The sequence below is a fragment of the Crocuta crocuta genome, unplaced genomic scaffold (assembly GCF_008692635.1).
Source record: "Crocuta crocuta isolate KB4526 unplaced genomic scaffold, BGI_CrCroc_1.0 scaffold746, whole genome shotgun sequence".
NCBI classification, from domain to species: Eukaryota; Metazoa; Chordata; class Mammalia; order Carnivora; family Hyaenidae; genus Crocuta; species Crocuta crocuta.
In genome coordinates this window covers 127,331-135,555 of record NW_027532843.1, presented here as the reverse complement: position 1 = coordinate 135,555, position 8,225 = coordinate 127,331, and the positions used below count along the sequence as shown (strand labels likewise).

The 8,225-nt window shown below is 36.2% G+C and overlaps 1 pseudogene; it reads left to right on the top strand.

The window, feature by feature from the left end:
• Positions 1–4,499: 4,499 nt before the first annotated feature.
• On the top strand, positions 4,500–5,226 carry LOC144216184 (10 kDa heat shock protein, mitochondrial pseudogene; annotated as a pseudogene).
• Positions 5,227–8,225: the final 2,999 nt, after the last annotated feature.

Here is an 8,225-nt window from a genome sequence, read left to right as displayed (position 1 = left end):
TTAGGTCATGATCTCGCGATTCTGGGTTCTAGCCCCGAGTCGGGCTCTGTGCTGACTGCCAGCTCAGAGCCTGGAGCCTGTTTCAGTCTGTGACTCCCTCTCTCTCTGACCCTCCCCTGCTCACGCTGTCTCTCTCTCTGTCTCTCTCCTAGAAATAAATAAAACATTAAAAAAAAAGATTTTTTATGTCAAGACCCACAATAGAGAGGAATTGGTAAAATGTGATTATACGTTTTTGTATTACACTGCACCTCCTCCCACGGTCTCCTTCCTCTGCTCATTTCTGAATGAGATCTGAAACAAGTAGGCAGACATCTTGTTTGACTTCAGGTGGGAATGGGCACGTTAGGTGACTTTTTCTTTTTTTTCAGCTCTGCACATGTCTGGAAATGACATAAGAATGCATTGACTATTGATTTGGGGAATATAAATAAGTTTTAGCAAGTATATTAGTTTGTAAATATAGAATTAAAAATAATGAGGGTCAACTGTATTAACTTTTAAAGCAAATATGAAACTATGACTAATCATTGTGTTATATCTCATGTTACTAAAATGATAAAACATCTGCATTTCAATGCAAACATGAATATATATTTTGTGTTCTTGAAAATGTGTCATCAATTAGAAAGGTGTCAACTCTGCATTTCTCCTTCTCTCAATCTCTCATTCTCTTTCCCTCTAAATGTATGCCTGTGCATGTCCACTAATCTAAAAGTGTACTAGGAGTACATTATCTCCAGCATATGCATGCCTTCCCCAATTAAATGTCAGGCAAGACTCAGATTCATCTGTGTGTTGCATGTTCTTGTCATGGTGTAATGGGCAATAGTGGTAAGTTGAGTGGAAGAAGAGGTATGTGAGTTGAAAGTCTCTCATAAGAGATCTGACCTGATGCCGAGGGGGAGGAGGTGAGCAAGAATCTCTCCCTTAAAGAGTGAGTAGCATTTAATGAAGGACAAAGAGGGAAGAAAACAGGACTCTAAATGGTGGGAACAACATGGAAAAGACCTTCTAGTGGTGTGAGTCTAATGTGTAGGAAGAGAGTAAAGAAGGTGGGTAATACTGAGCACAGACAGCTGGTGAAATGGTCAAGGGCAAGGGCATGCAGATCCTTGCAGGTCTTTATCAAAAGAGCAATAGAAAGACAATGTGTGATCTAAACAGATGGCACCAAGTTCAAATATGTTTTTGAAAAAGGTCAATCATATGCCAAATGATCAAAGAGAGGCAAAGGTGGTTTTGGAAAGATTAGTTAGAAGGTTATTTTAGTAAATCAAAGAAGGGATAATGGTAGGTTGGACTAAGGACAGGTGGAAGAGATGGACTAAAATTGATTTAGTGTATATAATTGACTTGCACATAATTTTCTTCTATTATCACTTGAATGAAATATATTTCAGAGGAGAAAATATTTTTGGGTGAATACTGATATGTATTAGGAAAGAAGTAATTACTATCTATTTTTTTTATAATTCCCATTTTATTGTTTTTTTTAGTATAGTTGCCACAATGTTACATTAGCTTCAGGTGTACACATTAGTGATTTGACAAATGTGTACATTATGTTATCTATGTTCACCACCAAGTGTATCTATCATCTGTCCTGTGACATTGCTATTGCAACATCAATGACTACATTCTTTATGCTGTGCCTCGTGTTCCTGTGAGTTATTCGTCCTATAACTGGAAGCCTATAGGCTACCAGAAAATAAAAAGAGAATTAAAAGAATAAATGAGGATTATTGTCATCAATAGAGTATCTTTACTGTTAGGAGGTATTTGACTATTTGTGGTGTTGATATGAGGGTGTGAGGAATCTCTAGAAGTGATGTAATGGTCTTTGTAAAAAGCTAATCTCAAACAAGATCTAATTTTTAAAATTTTAAAAATATTTCTATGTGTGTCATATTTATGTGTTTAATTAAATGTGTCCATCTCTTACATACTGTTTGGCAGAACTGAAAGTTAATGATAGTCATTTATCAATAATATGCTATAACCAAAAAGCTTGGGAATTATTATCTTAGCTGCTAATGAGTGTACTGTTTTTAAAGTTAAAAGAATGACCGTAAAGTGGTAACAATTTTATGGTCAGATTTCTCTCTGGATTTTTTAGGAGTATTTTTCTTAAAATATCACTAAGCCTGCTTGGCATAATACTGCCATGTAAACCTTGACAGTTCCGGTCAGATTATTAATATTTACTGTGTTTTCTTAGCAGGAGATCTAACAACCTAAGGAAGGCTATGGCAGGCATGGACTCAGCTCACTTTGCTCCACTTTCTTTGTGCAATAACTATGCATTCCATTCAAGACTCTGAAATTGAACATAACTTGCACGGTGTCTTAGTAAAGTGTTACTTATAGGTTGGGTGTTTTTTGTTTGTTTGTTTTGTTTTTTTGTTTTGTTTTTGTTTTTTAATGTACCACTGAAACATCTTCTTTTTAGACTGGAAATACAGGAAGATTCCTGATTCAATCTGAAGACAAAAGCACACTTCATCTCAGCATATCTAGCAGATGTTCTCTTCATAGTCAGGGAAAAAACATGGCAAGTTACTGAATCCATCTGGTTCCTAAATCATTCTGAAATTCTCCCTGTCTACTCCCAAAAGATGTAAATTGGCCCATAAAGAGAACAGCAGGCAACATGACTATAAATAAAGGCCACAAAAGAACCCATATTGCAGGAAGAAACTAATGGAAGCTAGGATAAAATGACCATTGTTTGAATAAAGTAGGTAGATTAAGACCTCTCTATCAATTTGCTGCTATAGAAGAGGGGTTCAATATTCAATCAGTCAGCAAATATTTATCTTTTTTCTTTCTTTCTTTCTTTCTTTCTTTCTTTCTTTCTTTCTTTCTTTCTTTCTTTCTTTCTTTCTTCTTTCTATCTTACATTGCTTTTATTTTTCAATTTTCCAGATCCTTATTTTGACTTTCTCAAAGTGTCTGCAACAATGAAGTACAGTGAGTAATTGCTATGGGCAGAGATTTTAAAATTAAGATGCAATTCCTGAAGTTCTGGGTTTTAGTCCAATGTGGACAGAACTTAGAAGTCTTTGGTCCTGACTGGGTGGCTCAGTCAGTTGAGTGTCTGACTCTTGGTTTTGGCTCAGGTCATGATCTTGTGGTTCATGAGTTCCAGCCCCACATTGGACTCTGTGCTGAGAGTGCAGAGCCTGCTTGGGATTCTGTCTCCCTCCCTCTCTCTATGCTCCTACCCCACTCATTCTCTTTCCCCCATAAACTGAATAAATAAACTTAAAAAAAAAAAAGAAAAAGTAAGTCATTGTTCCCAACCTCACAACAAGAAAAAATGTGAACAAACTGAAAATCAATAGCTCTTCTCATATCAGGGAATTGAGCTCATAGGGTAAATGTCTTGGAAACCAGAGAGACAAATGCAGAGAACCACAGCTTATTGGGGGGGAAAAGCCCAGGATCAGAAGCTTAAAGCTGAAGCTACTAGTATCAGCAGAAACACATTACACCGTAATTGACAAATTGCTGGAGGCTTACTGGGGACTAGATCCAAAGGAGCCTCACTTGTGGGCCTCTGCACTTTCCTAAGTTTTACTTCCTGGAGTCCTACCTGTTCTTCATGTGAAGACCTGAGAAAAATCTCTTTGCACTTAAAGCAGGGAGAGGGGGAAAGTAACAATTTCAAAATAAGGCCACGGCTCTCTTCTCATTAATAAGGCCTTGTGCTCAAGAGAAACTATTTTACCACAACCTGACCAACTGAGGTTTAACCAGTGCCCAACCAACCTGGAAAAAGGAGAATTCCAGCCTACCACAGACTTTTGAAAAAAAAAAAAAAAATTTAACATTTCTTTATCTTTGAGAGACAGAGCATGAGCAATGGAGGGGCAGAGAGAGAGGGAGACACAGAGCCTGATGCGGGGCTCAAACTCATGGACCATGAGATCATGACCTGAACCATAGTTGGAGGCTTAACTGACCGAGCCACCCCGGCACCCCCCAGCCTGCTATAGCCTTAATGTGAAAGAGGAAAGATTTTCAACTCATGCTCACTAGAACACTAAGACCTAATTATCAGAATGTAGAATGCTTCCCCACTTGTCCTTTACATCAATAAGGCTCCTACCTACTAACAGGAGATTATAGCTTAAATTACCCTCAGGCCCTATTTTAGGACTCTGAAGGAAAGCCCAAAGCAACAATGGAGACAAAAAAGAATACTAGATGCAATTTTAGCTTCTGACAACCCGTAAACATAGCCTAACTTCTAGCTAGGAAAAAACACAAAATACCACACAATAGGCATATTTACCTTTGTTACTTATTCCCATTACATCATGTCTGGCTTTCAACAAAAGATAGAAAGCATGGTAAAAGAGCAAAAGAACACAGTCGGAAGAGACAACATAGCTATCAGACCCAGGCTCATCTATGGCAAGGATGTTGGGATGACCAGACCAGAAATTTAAAATATCTATGATTAATAATGCTAAGAACTCTAATGGGAAAAAATGGGTGACATGGAAAAACAGATGAGTAATAAAATCAAAGGGATGGGAATTCTAAGAAAGAATACAAGGGAAGGGCTTCTGAGGATCAGACTGAGGGTTTTCTTGCAGGTAGGTGACGGCAGCTCAAGAACAGAGTACCAATGGCAGCAAGCTGGAATCCTGGGAGGGCAGGCATGTAGGAAGTTTCTTTCCCTCCTTGCCTGAGTTTTAGTTAAAAGGAGTGCAGCCACAACTGTAACCAAAGGAGGCATCATGTTTCCAGAAAAATCTCAAGGAAAGGTATTGCAAGCAACAGAAGCAGCTGTTGGATCAGGCTTTATTTCTTTTTTAATGTTTTTTAAATTTATTTCTAGGAGAGAGACAGAGAGAGAGACAGCATGAGCAGGGGAAGGTCAGAGAGAGAGGGAGTCACAGACTGAAACAGGCTCCAGGCTCTGAGCTGGCAGTCAGCACAGAGCCTGACACGGGGCTCGAACCCATGAACCGCGAGATCATGACCTAAGCGAAAGTCGGACGCTTAACCGACTAAGCCACCCAGGTGCCCCTGGATCAGGCTTTAAAGAAAAGCGTGGAAAAAAAATTAAAGAAAGGGTGGAAAGATTCAACCAGCATGAGAGTTGGAGATAAAGTTCTTCTCCCAGAATATGGAGACACCAAAGTAGTTCTAGACGACAAGGATTATTTCTTATTCAGAGATGGTGACATTCTCAGGAAGTATGTAGACTGAAATAAATCATTATTGAAATGCTATCAAATGAAGCTGCCCATTCCAGTGAAATTGTGAAATCTTTCATCATGTCAATAATTTCCATGTCTCTCTTTTATAATAAACTAATAGTATCCAAACTAAAAAAATGCTAAAAATCAAAAGCATCTTTAATGATTCATCAGTAGACTGGACACAGCTAAGAAAGAATCACTGGGTTTGTCACAGATATATCAATAAAATATTCTAAAATGAAAATTCAAATAAAAAGAACAGGATATCCATGAACTGTGGGCAATTATGAAAGGTGTTACTATAATAGAAAGAGAGAATATCAGAAAGAGAAAAAGAAATAGAAGAAATACTTGAACTAATAATGCCTGAGAATTTTCAAAAATTAGTAAGAAGCATAAACTACAGATCCAGGAATCTCAGAATACACAGGATAAATACTAAACAAACTTACTAAAAACAACTAAACGTAGGTAAGTCGTAGTTTAAATTGCAGAAAATCAAAGCCAAAAAGAAAGTCTTAAAGGAAGTGGTAAGAGGATAGCAGGTAAGGGTAAACCTTAACTATCGAAGAGGGAAAGAGTTCCCTTGAGGGACGTCTGTGTGGTTCAGTCAGTTAAGTGTCCTACTCTTGAATTTTGGCTCCATCCAGGACCTCATGGGCTAATGAGATTAAGCCCTGCATGAGGCTCCCATGCTGACAGCACAGACCCTGCTTGGGATGTTATCTGTCTCCCGCTCTGCCCCTCTCCCCCTAAGTTAAAGTAAATAACCATTACATTGGAATTTAGAAACTATGCAAGCAAAAAGAATGGGGTGAAATATTTCAAGTATTAAATATAAAATGTTTATAACTAAAAAAGTCAGCAATCTAGTATTCCAAATTTCGCAAACTATCCTTCAAAAATGAAGACAAAATAAAGACTTTCTCAGACAAACAAAATTGAGTGAACTTGTCACCAGTAAAATTCCCTTGCAAAAAACATGAGAAGTTCTTCAGAGAGAAAGAAAACTATAGGTCAAAAACTTGGATCAACATAAAGGAAGAATGTTAGAGAAGGAGTAAATGAAAGCAAATCAAAATCTTTTTTTCTTTATTTTCAAAATAATAATTCAACATATAGTAATAATGTATTTGGAGATTATATCTTATGGATGTGAAATGAATGATGGCAACATTATAAGGGTTGGATAGAGGAATAGAGAATACTCAGTTATAAGGTAATTGTACTATCTGTGGGTGGAATAGTATTTTTTAGAGGTGGACTTGAAGTACTTGTAAATGTCTGTTGCATACTCTAAGGTAAACACTTTTTTAGAAAAATATAAAATTACAGTCACATGTTGTGAATAATTAATTTTGTTGTAGTACAAACAGTGTCATTGCTTTTGTTTCCCTTGCTGAGGAGACTTATCTAGAAAGATGCTTCCACAACTGGTATCAAAAAAAAATTACTGTTTATGTTTTCTTCTAGGAGTTTTATGAATTCAGGGGTCACATTTATGGCTTTAATTCACTTTTAGTTTATTTTTATGTATGGTATAGACAAGTGATCCAGTTTCATTCTTGTGCATGTGCACAGAGAAGGAAACCATCAACAAAACAGCAAGGCAACCTACTGAATGGGAGGAGATATTTGTAAATGCTATATATGATAAGGGGTTAATATCCAAACTATATAAATAATTTATATAACTCAACACCAAAAAGCCCAAATAATCTAATTACAAATTAGGGCAGGGGACCTGAATACACATTTTTTCCAAAGAGGACATTGAAATAGTCAACAGACACATGAAAAGATCTCACTAATCATCAGGGAAAAAGGAACTCTTTACACTGTTGATGCAATGAGTGAGAATGCAAATTAGTCACTGTGGAAAACAGTATGGAGGTTTCTCAAAAAATTAAAAATAGAGTTAGTATGATCCAGTTAGTATTTACCCAAAGAAAATGAAAATGTGAATTCAAAAAGATATATATACCCCTATGTTTATTGTAGCATTATTTATAATAGTCAAAATATGGAAGCAACACAAATGCCCTCCATAGATGGATAAAGAAGATAGATTAGATAATGGATAATAGATAATCATTCAGTCATAAAAAACAATGAGAAATTACCATTGGCCTCAATGTGGATAGAGGGTATAATGCTAAGTGAAATAAGTTAGACACAAATACCATATGATTTCATGGAATTCAAGAAACAAACAAAGAAAAAACAAATAAGGAAAAGAGAGAAACAAACAGAAAAACAGACTCTTAAACACAGAGAAGAAGATGATAGTTGCCAGAAGGGAGGTTGGTGAGGAGACAGGTGAAATAGTTAAAGAGAATTAAGAGACACTTATCATAATGAGCACTAATTAATACACAGAATTGTTGAATGACTATATTGTACAACTGTAACAAATATAGCACTGTATGTTAATTATACTTCATTAATTTTAAAAGGGAATTCTATTTTGTAGCTTCTTGAGTGTGTTTTCCCTTCTGTTTCAGGAATTATATATTTCTTCTGGTGTCAATGTTTTTCCTATTGTTTTTCTCATGGGTAAGCAGTCATATTGCAAGTTTTTTTTTCAAATGCCTGGTAATTTCTGGATTCCTATTCATATTTAAGAACAAGAGAAGAAAACTACCAGAAGATAATGTATGAATATAGATAGGACTTGTTGAATAGCATTCCAAATTTCTAAATGAGAAGTCTTTATCCTGAGGTACTAGCATTCTCAATATCTGCCTTTGTTATCCCAACATGATTTATTCACTCTGTGAAAGAACATGCAAAGATATTTCCTAGATAAATAGCAAAAAGTTAGAAATTATGGTGAGAAAGATGCTAATGCTAGACTTTTTCATTTACAGTACATTTCAGTTCTACTCTTTCAACATGCCAATTATACTCACTGTTTTTGAGTTATCAGACTCTTGTCAGATAACATCACATTTGACTATTTTTTCCATTGTCCATAATCAAGAGTATTTTTCTAAAGGGGGTGTA